The 14163-nt window shown below is 44.2% G+C and overlaps 1 protein-coding gene and 1 long non-coding RNA gene across 10 annotated transcripts in view; both read left to right on the forward strand.

The window, feature by feature from the left end:
* Positions 1 to 14163, forward strand: part of HMBOX1 (homeobox containing 1) — a 104597-nt gene that overhangs the window by 11628 nt on the left and 78806 nt on the right. The gene's annotated exons all lie outside the window — the stretch shown is intronic.
* LOC137470114 (uncharacterized) overlaps positions 10663 to 14163 on the forward strand; it is a 96071-nt gene continuing 92570 nt past the window's right edge. Inside the window, exon 1 of the long non-coding RNA XR_010996879.1 lies at positions 10663 to 11207. This is a non-coding gene — a long non-coding RNA (uncharacterized lncRNA). The remainder of the gene's footprint in view (positions 11208 to 14163) is intronic.

Below are 14163 nucleotides of genomic sequence, written 5' to 3' on the forward strand. Positions count from 1 at the left end.
CTCCTCTGCTTGTCCTTAAAGGAATTACTGCTGTCCAGTGCTTGGAGCAAAGGATGTGGGCACCTTCTCCAAATTGGGATATTGCAAGTCTTAAAACTGTGAGAGCTGCCTCCCTTTAGCCCACACTGAGACATGACACTCAGGGAGGGTGGATTTAAACCCTTCTGTTCTGCTTTGTGTTTCAACACTGCTACTTGTCCAGCATTTCCAGTATCAGGAGGAATTTCCTCATGGAAAGTCAGTCAGGCATTGGAAGAGGCTGCCCAGAGAGGTTTGGAGTCCCCATCCCTGGAGCTGTCCCAGGAAGGGCTGGATGTGGCGCTCAGTGCTCTGGGCTGGTGACAAGGTGGGGATCAGTCACAGCTTGGACTTTGTGATCTCAGAGGTCTTTTCTAACCCAAATGATTCTGGGATTTTTTTGTTTTTTGTGAATCCTTTGATGGATGGCTTGTAGACATTGTGAGGAGAGAACTTTTTGCAAAAGGCTGGGGATCCTGCAGCTCGATGCCTGCAGATCCCGATTTATCTGGAAAATCTCTCCACTTACTTCCCTGTTTTCCAAAGCACAGTGGGAAAGGTAGGCTGGAGAAACCTGAGTTTTCTTCTGTCCCTCACACAACCCACTGGCTACGTGGGAGCAGAAATTAAGACAAGGACATTTAATTTTGAGTGTCGTCATCTTCACAGAAAGTCACAATTTATCTTTCCATCTCCCTGTCACAGAGCTTGTCTGTGCTGCTACTCACGCATCAGAGCTGCTTTCTGCTTCTTACCCACTGCATGACCAGCTAAAACAAAAATAAAATTTCACTGCTTTGAGTCCCTCCAGAACTGCCTTCAAGTAGCAGCTTTACACTAATGAAGTTTAGTTGGTTTGCCAGTTACTTTTCAGTGATTTCCAGAACTGCTGAAACACAGTGAATTGGTGAAGACTCTCTTGTGTATTTTGTGTGAGCTCAGATATTTGAATATGGAGTAGATGAGTACTAAATATCTGCAATTTCCATTAAAATTCGATATCTTTAAGGAATGAGTCCTTAAAACAACCTCTAACTGACGTTAGAGGCAGTGGGATTACTCTCTGTTGGCTCTCACAAGAACTGAACTGGAACTATATTGTGGATATTTTGTTTTTAATTAGCAGATCACTGAGTTCTAGGTCCTTTCATATTTAAGAATAATTAATTCTCCATTGTTTTTGCATCTGACAGACTTTTACTGTCAGCCTTCCAGAGGAGACATTGGCCCTCCCTCCAGTTATCTGATGAAACAATTTACTGTGAGCAGCTTTCCCCCCACCCCTCATGGCAGAAATTTGCCTCTGGTGTCCTCCTTGGTGCTGCTTCCCAGCTCTGTTTTATGCTCTCCATCTCTTCCAGATAAAACCCGCACAGGGATGGGATTGAAACGCTTAAACTCCCCTTGCCCACTCCTGAAAAATTCCACCTTCTTGCTGGCCTTCCAGTGAGCAGCGTGTGTTAAATGTCCTGCAAATCACTGGATGAAGAGGATGATCCTTCAGTTTTCTTCTAATGAGAATGACTTCTGAGAAGGCTGCAGGCTCAGGGCCATGCTGCCATTGCAGTATTATCAGTACATTTTGGCTGCAAATGTGATTTCTTTTTTCTTTAATATTAAAGGGAGGGGGTTATGACTTCTGAGCTATAATTGTGTGGAGACATTATTTGGGCAGACCTCCTAAACTCTCCTGCATTAATCTGGATGTGCTGGATACGAGCTCTGTGCTCTTACAGCTGCTGAGGAGAGTCTTGGACCGTGACTGGTGTTTGCAGAAAGCAGAGAAATTGCAAATTATGTGTTTTGATGCTGCACCTTGCCTGTTTTCCCTGCTATTGTTGATGGTCTTTCTCTTGTATCCATTCCTGTACCATTTGCAGTCACAGTTCCCAGTTCTAAATTTAACTTAAACCCAGTTTTGACTTGACTTTTTGGTTTTGGCCTTAGTCAGCCACCAAGCAGAAGTGATTTAGCAGCATTCCCTCAGGTTTCAGAAACCACCCTGCTGGGCCATGCCTACCCCAGGGCTCTGAGGCTGCTGGGCTTTGTAGGAAGATGTATTTTTGTAGCCCGGTCATTACCCCAGCACCAACCTAAATCCAGGTGGATCATCATGTTCCTGCACAGTTATTTTTGGAGCAAGTTGCACTGGAAAATTTCACTGTAAGGTGAGAGTTAGACTGGACAAGCTCAAGAGGTGCTGTCCAACCTCTGCAGTTCTGTGGTCTGTACAAAGGGGGAAATTAAACAGATCATTTTCGTGGAGATGCATCCTTGTGCTTTTCATCCTGTCCCCTGTTCTCTCTTTCACCTTATTTTTGAAAAGGAGAGCTTTTAAAGTGTTTTACTGTAGTTCTTAAAGACATGCAACTCTTGCTAGATTGAACACCGTGGCTGGCACAGGGGAGACTTGGAATGCAGTTGTTTAATTGGCATTTTACATGGTAGACTTTGAGGATTGACTGAGGCTCCTGCTTTGCTGCTCTGTTTCTGCAGGGCAGCAATGGTACAAAAATAAGGGGGTATGTCCTCAGAGTGTTGCCTGGAGCTGGTTCTGAGCTGCACCACTACAGGCCAGGTTTGTAACTCTGCATTTGGGCAGCTATAAAGTAATGTTTATGCAAGAATTGCAAAACTCAGCATAGGAACTGAGTTCAGTTAAAATCAGGTGTAAGAAATGTGCTGTTGGACTCAGATCAGAAGTTTGCCTTAGCTCTGGCACAAGGCTGGATAATGCAGTGGTGGATGCTGAGGAGAGCCTGGAAGAGCAAGACAAACATTTTACTCCTCCCCAGCACATCCTTGCAGCCATCCTCACTGTGTGCTGCAGATGTTCTGGATATTCTCTTTATCCCCACTTTTCCATCCAAAGGGAGGTCCAGATGTGTTTAATCCTGAGCCGTGTCCATTGCCGTGTTTTCCCATGCTGAATGTTCCATACCTGGAGGCCAGGTGGCCCTTGTGAAGGGAGGTGCTGTTCAGTCCCTAGTGAGAAAGTGTCCTGAATTTCTAATGTAAGTCACCTTTTTTTTTTTTTGCTTGTTCCATTATTTTTTGTTTTCTTTTTCCTTCAATCCCTGTTCAGTCCTGTGCCACTTTAAGCATGAAAAAATACAGTATTTAGACTCTGTGAGCTGGATAGTGAGTCCTTCCCATTCCCATCCTCACCAGTGTGTTCACAGGGCTGTTTAACAACTCTGGTACTTGGTTCACATGGAATCAGTTGGGAGAACATGGACGTGTAACTTCATGGTTTGACTGGAAGAGGGGATGGTTTTGCTGGAAGTGATTATGGAAGTGTCCAAAGTTTTGGGCCAGCAAGACCCTGCAAGTGCTCACCCCTAGCAGGGTGGAAGGGCAGGACACAGCTTGGATTATTGATCGATCTGCATCCAGAAAAACACACCTGTCTGTGTGCAGAGTGGCACAAACCCTGTGGAATAAGGGCAGGGAATGATTTCTCTCCATTTTGGGCACTCTCCAAACATCTCTCGGACTCTCAGTTACTGTTTAACTCTGGTCTGTGTACTCTTCATATGCAGGGACTAAGTCTGCTGTCCTTTAGAAAATGAAGGTTTTTTCTGACCTGTCAGTGCCTTTTTGGTGTGGATGTGATTGCTGTTTGCCTGTCATTTCTCTAACTTGTAAACCTGTCTCCAGTGTATGCAGTTTTATATCCCATTAGCTCGCTCTTTCTCATCTTATCGCACAGCACTGTAATCATCTGTTCTCTTTCTACCCCCAAATACTGGCTTTAAATACTGTTTTCTAAAAACCTTCCTCTTAGAAACTGCTTCTGTGTGGCATTTCCCTTGCATACAGTGATATATGTAAGACTTGAACAAAGAATTTCATATTTATTTCATTGTAATTTTTTTTCTAGTTAATGTATTTGATAGTTGCGCTTTTTGGAGCCTCCTAATTTACCTAAAAGGTTATTTTTTATAAAGCATGTGTTAACACAGTGTTTCAAGTGCTGTTCATCAGTGGTGATTCTTCAGTGGGGGGGGAAGGAGCTGAAAGCAAAGGAAGTTCTGTGAGTTGCATCACTGAAAGCACAAGGGTTAATGTTTTTTTCTTGCCAGTTGTTAAGTCTGTTTCCTGCTTTTACTTTAATGTCTGCATATAAAAAGATTTTGGTTTCTTTGTCCCCTTGCACTTGAACTAGAAACTGTAATCTATTTGTGGTGCATCTTAGAGAAGTTATTTTTTTAGTACTTTCGGTTTAACAGTTTCTCTGTAGAGAAAAAAAAAAAACAGATTGAGGCATCCTTCCAGTGAAATATAAAATGAGAGGATTGAGATGTCTGAATTTAGCAATGCCTCTGCTAATAGGACCAAAGATGACAAACCAGATTGAATAGTCCCTTATCCCTCTGTTTTGGAGAGAGCCAGGCTGAAGAGAATAATCTGCAAATAAATGGCTGGGAATGACATTTGCATTTCTCCTTGTAAGAAGTTGGTAACAGTTCTACAAGGAATGGATTGGAAATGAGTTTTCTTAACCTGTAATGAGTAGGGAGCTTAAATTTCATTGCTGCTGAGGATTTCTAGCCAAAGATTTCTGTTTTACAGCTGTTATTAAAAATTTATGGGGCAGCTCAAGATCAAAGCAAATATATATTCTCTTTATTATGTAAACTTGGTTTTGTGCAACATATGCATTGCATCTATATAGTTTAGGCAGGATTTTTTGTTCTAGCAGAGGCAAACAGCCTTTACATGGTGCAGTTATAGCTCAGTGACTAATAGTGGTCTCATTCTCTCTCTTCATTCCTTATTTCCCCAAGTAACTTGGGAAAAGTGAGGTGCTGGACTTGCCTTGTTTCTTGGTTGAAATCTTCTGTACTGTGCTTCATAATGAGGTTTTGTTACAGCTTTTTTTTTTCTAGTGTTCCACATAACCCAGGTTTCCCACTGGTGTGCTGAAGGACTTCCTTGGACTACCTTTCACTTCTTTAAGTCCAGACCTGAAAATATTTATAGAGAAATTTAACCTTATGGGGTGGATCACCCCACAGTCAGGGCTTTAGGCTACCAAGAGGTTTTCAGGAAGGGGGTGGCCTGGCTTCTGTGCCACACTCCAGGTACCAGGCTCCTTATAAATGCCTTGTGTTCATTCATATTTCTTCTCTGAATATCTTCTTCTTGCCCTCCATTCCCACCTTGCTGCATATGAAATCAAGCTGTCAATATTAGCATGTTTTATCAAATTTTTAGAGTGCCATGTCCAGGCCTTGCTTGGACACCTCCAGGGATGGGAACTCCAAACCTCCCTGGGCAGCCCCTTGTGGTGCCTGATAACCCTTTCCACGAGGAAGTTCCTCCTGGTTTCCCAACCTGACCCTCCTCCCCTGGCATAGTTTGAGGCTCTGTCCTGTTGCCATGTCATGGTTTCTGAAGGGCTGTGGTTGCTGTACTCAAGCATCTCAGAGAGATTCACACATTCCAGTTCTTTTTTGCTTTGTGTTCCTTGTATCCCACCCTGTCCCGTGTTCCCAGCTGCCTGGTGGTCTCTGAGCTCTCACATGAACTGCTGCTTTTGCACTTGCTGGGGTTTGTGTGCACAGCCCTGGTGTAGCTGAGCCCTTGGTGTGCTGTTACTTTAAAGCACTGATAAAAAGGCTGTAGAATATGGGAGGGAGGGAAGGCAAAAATCTGAAAAGCTGCTGGATCTTAAAGATTAATCAGCCTGGTTTAAATAACAAGCAAAGCTACAAACAGCCTTTTCTACTCAGCGTGCTTTCTTCCATTGCTTTTTCAAAGTTGTTTCTCCAGGGGAAGATTTCAAGCTCCCTAAGACTTGTGTTCTTACATTAGTGTCAGGACAAGGGCTAAGATTATTTGTGTGAATATGTACAAACAATTCCATTACCTGGGGTTCCTTTCACGCTTTGTCCCTGGCGGAATTATGGCCTCATATTGCATGATTGTGTATCTATTCCTGTTTGTACAGATCTGAATTTACAAACTCAGGCCAGGGAGCTCCTGTGCATGAGCTGAGAGAAGGAGAAGTCAGTGTAAATGACAGCCTGTGACACAAAACCAGCCCTATTTATAAATATAATGAAGGACATACAACAGTGCTCTCACAAGAGGGGTGCAGGCAGACCTAGGGTTGCTGTAACGTGGGTGGTTTGTGCGTTTTTTGTCTTTTTTTTTAATTTGAAGGGCAAATACCTCCACATCTGTGGACAGCTTCTACACCCTTTTAACTCACAAAGATTTGATTCAGTTCTGCTGCAGAGAAGGGAGTGATAGGAGCAGGCTGAAGATGGGGGCAATTCCCAGAGCACATCGTCCCCCAGCACTGCATTGGCAGAACTGGCAGCCCCTTCTCCTCCTTTTGCTGGGGCTTTTCAGCTCCTCTCCCTCCTGGGTTTGTCTGCTTCCCTAAGCAGGCTCAAAGAAGGGTTGTAAAACCATAATGGGAGCAGGGGGAGCAAGGAAAGCAGGTAGAAATGATAATTTATTCCTTTACATTTTCTCTTCTTTTCTAAATTGATTACCGGTTGTGCTTACAAAGCACCATTTACAACAGAAATCAAACCCGAGGGGGTCTTGTTCAGATCTGGATCAAACAGCAACTTTCCATCTTGGTGGTACTGACTTGCTGTCTCTTGGTGGACTGTAAGGTATTAGAAAAGGTCCCTGAAATAATTGCAGCAAATGTGAATGTTCTGTCTCCTGGGCATGTTCTCAAGCACTGTCAGTGTTGCTGGGATTGTCTGAGAAGCAGAAGCGATGCAGGTTTTTATCAATATTTGTAATTAAGAAAATGTTCTGGCTAAAATGGTGAGTGGTTTTATGAATCTGCTGTGTCTTGTAGTATTAGTGGGCTACAGGGGGGCCCATGGAGCTGTTTGCAAAAAGTTGGACTCTTTTTTTTAAGGTTAAAAAATGTGATCTTAACCCAAGGCAAAGGGAAGAAGTGTTGTACACAGCAGCCAAGGTGGACAGGACATCTGAGGTTGTTGTCAGACCTCTTTGTGCCTGTAAAGCTGATGTGCTTTACCACCATCAGAGGTTGAGGTGAGCATCAGTAGTTTGGAGTGGGCTCTGGTGATGGAAATATGTATATAAATGTGTATATATGACAAACTGAAAGTGTGTATTAATTTATTGAACAGCATTTAATACAAGATCAGAGTTTATATTTACAGAGATAAACCAGCTTTTTTATCTCACCCCATGAAGAGCAGAGCAAGAAGGGCAGGAAGACAGGTTTGGGTCTCACAGGGAGCAGGTGGAAGCTGGACTGGGAGGAATGGCTGCGGTCCTTTGTGGAACAGTGGGGCCCGGGAAAGTGGTGCTCCAGCATCCTGCCTCTGTGGCAAAGCAAAATGTCAGCAGTGATAAGTGATGGAGGGAGAGATTTCGTGGTGGTTGGACATTTATTAGGAAGGATTTTTGCCTTAGAGAGGCTTAAATCATGATATCCATCAAAGAGTGGTTATTAGATCACCTGGCAAGCAAGAGAAAATAAGAAAAAACAAGAAATTGTGTTTTCTAGCACTCGCTGTCCTGTTGCTTCTCTAGTCATGATTTTTTGGGGAAAACTGTCTTTGCTGAATAGTGGATTCTCAGACAGGCAGTTAAGGGAGAAGAAGACTGTTGCTTTTATTTGAAACATCTTGGAAAGGAAACAGTCTTAAAGGCAACAATAAATGTTCTGGCATAATGCAGACTAAACCATCCTTAAAACAAGTCTATATCCATCACTCTGATATACTGGAGTCCCAGTCTGCTGATTTGATGTCAGGATGATGAATTATGACCTTTTATTATTTATTTATTTTAAGGTTTAGTTGCAGACTTTATAAAAACATAAAAAGTCTGCAACTAAAGTAGGTCTGGATTTCGTTGTGAGGTTTATGGGATGGCTGGGAGAAACCTCTGGTTTTAGAGCACAAATGGGTGGCTTCTTTTCTTGTATTTGGATATATTTTATGTACACCCAAATGCATTTGTATGTACATAAAATTTATTTATATATTCACACGTTATACTGGGTGAAATTACAACCAGGTGTAAATCACTTTTACTTCTGTACATGGCAGTGGTTAGAGGTCAATTTGTGGGTGTTGCCTCCTGTGCTCAGCAGGGCTCCTATGTGTGGAGACACAAATTTAAGCTGAGAGGGAGCCAGTTTCAGATGAAGCTTTGTGAGGCACTCACAGTGACACTTGGGTTGTGCAGATTTATTTCAATTGCTCTGAGGTCTGGCTTAATCCTTCCAGTTTGTGTAGACAAGGCCATTGGAGAACATCCCTGAAAATACCCTGCAAATGCTTTGCACGGCAGACACGGTGCTGCAGTTCTCCCGGGCCATTTCAGTCGCGAGGTACCATGGGATGTGTCCAAACCCCATGGCCTGCCTTCTGTCCCTGCAGATGTGGCTCTTGGCCTGCAGTGCTGCAGTGTTCACTTGTGCAAGGCTGTGCAATCATGGAATGGTTTGGGTGGGGAGAGGCCTTAAAGCTCATCCCATTCTATTCCATGGACAAGGACACCTTCCACTATCCCAGGCTGCTCCAACACAGTCTTGGACACTTCCAGGGATCCAGGGGCAGCCTGTGCCAGGGCCTCCCCACCCTCACAGCTGAGAATTCCTTCCCAATAGCCTATCTCTTCCTGCCCTCTGGCAGTGGGAAGCCATTCCCTGTGTCCTGTCCATCCATGCCTTGTCCCAAGTCCCTCTCCAGCTCTCCTGGAGCCCCTTTAGGCACTGAAAGGGGCTCTGAGGTATCCCTGGATCCTTCTCTTCTCCAGGTGAGCACCCCCAGCTCTCCCCGCCTGGCTCCAGAGCAGAGGGGCTCCAGCCCTCAGAGCATCTCAGTGGCCTCCTCTGGACTCTCTCCAGCAGCTCCACGTCCTTCTGCTGTTGGCCCCAGGGCTGGAGTCAGCTCTGCAGGTGGGATCTCACCTGAGTGGGACAGAGGGGCAGAATCCCCCCTCCCCTGTTGCCCATGCTGGGGGATCAGCCCAGGACATGGGGGCTTCTGGGATGTGAGTGCACATGGCTGGGGCACGTCCAGCCCCTCTGACCTCAGCACTGCCAGGTCCTCCTCAAGGCTGCTTTGTATTTAGTGAGATATGCATGGAGAGGTTGCACATTACCCGGCCTTTGTTTTAAAATAAAACTCTCAAACAGCTCTCCTGACCAAAAACCTCAAGTTTTTCATCCTCTTCGAGTTTGCCAGTATGGCTGTTGGAAAGCTATGGCCTTGGCTTGTGATAGTGTTGATGGCTCATCTTGGTGTCTCGAATAAATCTGATACGAAATTTCATCAATTGCCTTATTCCTCATTTAGACTAAAACCTTCTCTACTTCTTGACAGTGAGTAAATTGCCCCCTAAATTTCTTGACATTGCTTTTGCAGCTTCCTAGCGTGGCAGTGACCAACTCTGCTTGCTCACAGCAGCTTAATAATTTCTAAACAACTTACTACACCTGTTGGAACATTTCCTTTATATTCCATGTGATACAAAACTCATGCCCAACCCCTTCTTGTTCATATTTTTAGAAGGTGTCAGAAAAAATGGTTTGGTTTTACCTTGCATGTTTCTTCTTAAAGGAATGATGCATTTGTTTACTCAGATATACTCAAGACCCAAATTCCTCTGGTTGTCCTTTCGTCTTCTCCCGGCATTTCCTTTGCTCCCCTTCCCTTAGCTGCTCAGGGCAGTAGTAGGACTGTCTCCCAAGTAGATAAGATCCATGAAATCCATCCCAGAAGTTCTGTTCCTCCAATAAATGCATCCCATGGATGTCTCATGGACCTCAGTGTGGCTTCAGAGGGTGGGGGATTATACAAAGTTAACACTGCAGCTCGTGGATCGATGCAAATCAAAGTGGTTTAAAGAGCAGGCAGGAAACTTTGGTTTGAATAATTGATCCTTACTTTTGTTTTGCACTTGTATTTCGTGGGCTCTGCTGAGAACTTCAGGGGTTTGTAGCAGGTGTCAGGATGTAACCTGAGCAATTACATTGCTTCCTATACATTTATTACATGCTGAATTAGAACATGGTTAATCCTGCATATTTCCCAGCTGATTCCTATTTAAAATCATGTCAAGCTCCATTTGGATGGAAACTAATTCATTTGAAAGTGCAGTTTTACTTGATGTTAAGGCTGTGTTACACTTCTGTCAAAATACAGCTTTTCTTCTAAAATACATTTATTAAATACAGTGAGTCTTGCTAAGCTAAATTTCACCTAATTTCTGGTTACCTTGTCCTTCAAAACCATAGAGCTGGCAGAGCTCATCAATTTACCTTATTTTTATTCCTCATTTAAAAGCGAGAAACTGTTTTTCCTGCTTTCTGAATTCCCAGCTGATTTCTCAACTTTGAAAGCAGCAGTCATTGAACTGAGCTAAATAAGCAAAGTAAAAAGAAAATGTTTGTTCTTTTGTACTTGCAGACAAGGATTCTGCTTGAAAGATGGGTTGGCACTTCATCAGACACTGGTTCCCAGTGCTTACCGAGTGACTTCCACTGCTTCACTGCCTTGAGATTCTTCTCCCTTGGAAAATTTTTGCAAAATACGCATCTTAAAATCGTTTTTCTAATTTAAATTATTTCAATTTAGAAAGTAATTTTCAAGCTTTTATTTTTAAACTGCATGACTCTGCAGTGATGCAGATGCACCTTTGCTTGTGAGTATTGCAGCTGTGTTTGTGAAGTCAAGGGCACGTGTGGCGGCAGCCCCAGCCCTGCTCCATGGATAGCGTTGAGCTGGATGAGGGATTGGCATCGTGCTGCTGGCTGGGGATTGGTGAACACACAGCCCAGCACTGCTGTGCCTGCTCTAGGACCTCATATCCCAAATTTGGGTGCTCCTCTGAGGTCAGCCTTTCAGTGGGATGAGGAAGCAAGGACTTGGAAGTCATTGAATTATGGTATCACAGAGTGGTTTGGGGTGGAGGGGACCTTAAAGCTCATCCTGTCCTATCCCCTGTCATGGGCAGGGACACGTTCCACTGTCCCAGCTTGCTCCAAGTTCTGTCCAGCCTGGCCTTGGACACTTGCAGGGATCCAGAGACAGCCACAGCTTCTCTGGGCACTTGTGCCAGGTCCTGCCCACCCTCACAGCCAACAATTTTTTCCCAATATCCCATCTGTCCCTGCCCTCTGGCAGTGGGAAGCCATTCCCTGTGTCCTGTCCTTCCATTCCTTGTCCCAAGTCCCTCTCCAGCTCTCCTGGAGCCCCTTTAGGCACTGGAAGGGGAAGGATCCCTCTCTTCCCCAGGTGAACACTCCCAGTTTTCCCAGCCTGGCTGTAGAGCAGAGGGGCTCCAGCCCTGTCCAGCCTGGCCTGGAACATTTCAGGGATGGGAAGTCCATAACTTCCCTGGGCAACCTGAGCCAGGACCTCACCACCCTCACAGGGAGGTGATGCTGTCCTGCAGCTGCGGAGAGGAAATGTCCCCTGCTGGACACTCAAACTCTGGGTATTGCCAAGCTTTGAGTATTCCAGGGATTTTTTCCTTAATGGGAAAAACTCTACAACTGAGAATGTATTCATGGCATGTCTGGACTTCAGAAATACCTGAAGTATTTTACATTAAGAGCTAAGAGTGAGCTCTTAATGTAATGTCTGTGTGAAGGCCTTCAGCTGTTTCAGTGACGGGATTTGGTTTGACTCCTTTGTTGTTCCTGCTCCGGAGTTTTTAAGATGAGTCTCTGGAAGATTGGTGGGAAGGAACTTGCTGAATTGTTCCTGCTGCAGGATCCACATCCACGGCTGGTGCTCCTGGCTGACAGCGCTCTGCTGGCTATTTTGAGCTCGTTTATCTTTGTAGATAATGCTTGTCCTGGCATCATTCGTTGCACTCCTTTAACTTTTAAAGGCTCTAAATGTGAGTTAAACATAGACCATCTACTTCTAAATCCTTATTTTGTGCTCACGTGAGACATTAGAGACAGCAGCAGTATGGAATCATGGAATCATGGGATTGTTTGGCTGGGAAGGGACCTTAAAGCTCATCCCATTCCACTCCCTGCCATGGGCAGGGTCACCTTCCAGAATCCCAGGTTGCTCCAAGCCCTGTCCAGCTTGGCCTTGGACACTTCCAGGCATAGGGCAGCTTCTCTGGGCATGTCTTTTTCCTAAAAAAGCAGTGGGATTTTGGCAGGTGGCAGAGCTGTAAAGGTTAAAATTGGAATTACTGTGTAGAAGAATAATTTCTTATTCAGAAATGGTTTAACTCTGCTGAAGGCAAGGCAGGCAAGTCTCCCTGCAGTCTCTTGAGCAGGAGCTCTGCTCGCAAAAAGAGCATCCTCGACAGATGCAGCTTCTGTGCAGTAGTTAAAAATAAACTGTGAGCAGTTTAACAAGAAAAAAAAAAGGTTGGGAAACAAATCTGGGCATCAGTTTATGACAACTCTGGTTTTCTGAGTGCATTGGGGAGTGAATTTTTAAGGTCTTGAGGCAGGAAGTGTCTGTACACAGCCATAAGAGCAACTTCTGCTTTTTGGGATATTAACTTTTCCTGTTCCTTAGGTCTGGGCTGTTTGCTCTCCTGATGGGAGCTAAGCTCCATCTGCTTTTTAAAAATGGGGAAAATGCTATTTGCTACACACAGGGATTTGAGGGAGGGTTTTTTTGGTGGTTTGTCCAGCAAGGATTCTTTAGGTCAGCATAATAAACTAGTATCTATAAAGTTTGGGGTTTTTTTTTCGGTGTTGGAACAAAAAAGTGCCTTTAGTATGAACTAAGTTTTGTCATCTAAAAATGTTGTCATGTCCTGTTGCATATTTTGTTTTATTTACCAATTAGTGATAACTGAATAGATCATAAAAAAGTAGATTTTGATAAAACTCCTTCACTAAAACACAAAGTATTTGTTTTCATTCCTCCCCTTTTAGTTTGAAGTCAAAAGCATAAAGCTGCTTAGGATCGATAGCTTCCTGGTTTTCTTAGGGACAGAATTCTTTTTCCTCCTGTGTTTTTTTGTCCCACATGTGTGTTGAAGATACCATTTAAGCTCTGATACTGAAAATGCTGAAGTATGCTGGTAATCCTGCTAAATCCACTTTGAATCTCCCAAGTGGAAAAGCTCACGGAGTCAGGGCTGGGCGTTCTCTAAGCAAGAACTTTGCAGCATGGTAACTTTAGATGGAGAAGCTGCAGCACTATTTAATCTTTAAAGTACTGTAATACTTTAAAATGTATTGTAATTGGATCAAAGTGACCAGGATACAGTTATTGGCTTTGTGCTGTTGCATTAAAATGTTTGCTTTTAAAAAAACCTGCTTGGTACTCGAGACAGTTGTGTTTTTGTGTATGCCAATAAATAGGTAAAAGCACTCAGGGGTTATTCTCTGTTTTTGAGAGCTGTTATTTGCATAAAATGTTGTGTGAGCAGAGCATTGTTTGAATTCTTAGTAGATTCCTGTGCTTGAAAATTCATAGAATGCCAGAAGGTTTGGGTTGGAAGGGACCTTAAAACTCATCCCATTCCAACCTTGCTGCCATGGGCAGGGACACCTTCCATTACCCCAGGTTTCTCCAAGCTCTGTCCAGCCTGGCCTTGGACACTTCCAGGGATCCAGGGGCAGCCACAGCTTCTCTGGGAAATCCATTTCATCCTCACAGGAAGTCACAGGAACTGTTTGGCTTCAGTCTGTATCATCCTGCCATCCTTTGTGCTCTTACCTCCTTCCGGGTTCTCCAGCGTTTCCTTCCTTGCTGAACCTTGAAGCATAAGCTTCAGGAGAGAAGGTAGAACCAAGGGGAAGGGTTGATATTTTAAAGTGTTTGGACAGTGTGAGAATGACTGGAAAATTCAGGTGAAGAGTATGAGGGTGAAGGGAATGAGACAAAAATGATGGTAGCTATGAAGGACTGTACAAATCAAAAACAGTTTTTGTATTAAAGACCAAAGCCAGCCAGGGAGGAGTGGGAGGAAAATCCAGCTTCCACGAGATGAATAGAATCATACAGAATGGTTTGGGTTGGAGGGACCTTAAAGCTTGTCCAGTTCCACTCCCTGCCATGGGCGAGGCCACCTTCCAGAATCCCAGGTTGCTCCAAGCCCTGTCCAGCTTGGCCTCGGACACTTCCAGGGATGGAGCAGTTCTGAGTAACCTTTGCACTGCCTTCAGCAAAGGCAGTTTTCCTGGAGTGAAGGAGCTCC

The sequence above is a fragment of the Anomalospiza imberbis genome, chromosome 3 (genome assembly GCF_031753505.1).
Source record: "Anomalospiza imberbis isolate Cuckoo-Finch-1a 21T00152 chromosome 3, ASM3175350v1, whole genome shotgun sequence".
Classification (NCBI taxonomy): Eukaryota; Metazoa; Chordata; class Aves; order Passeriformes; family Viduidae; genus Anomalospiza; species Anomalospiza imberbis.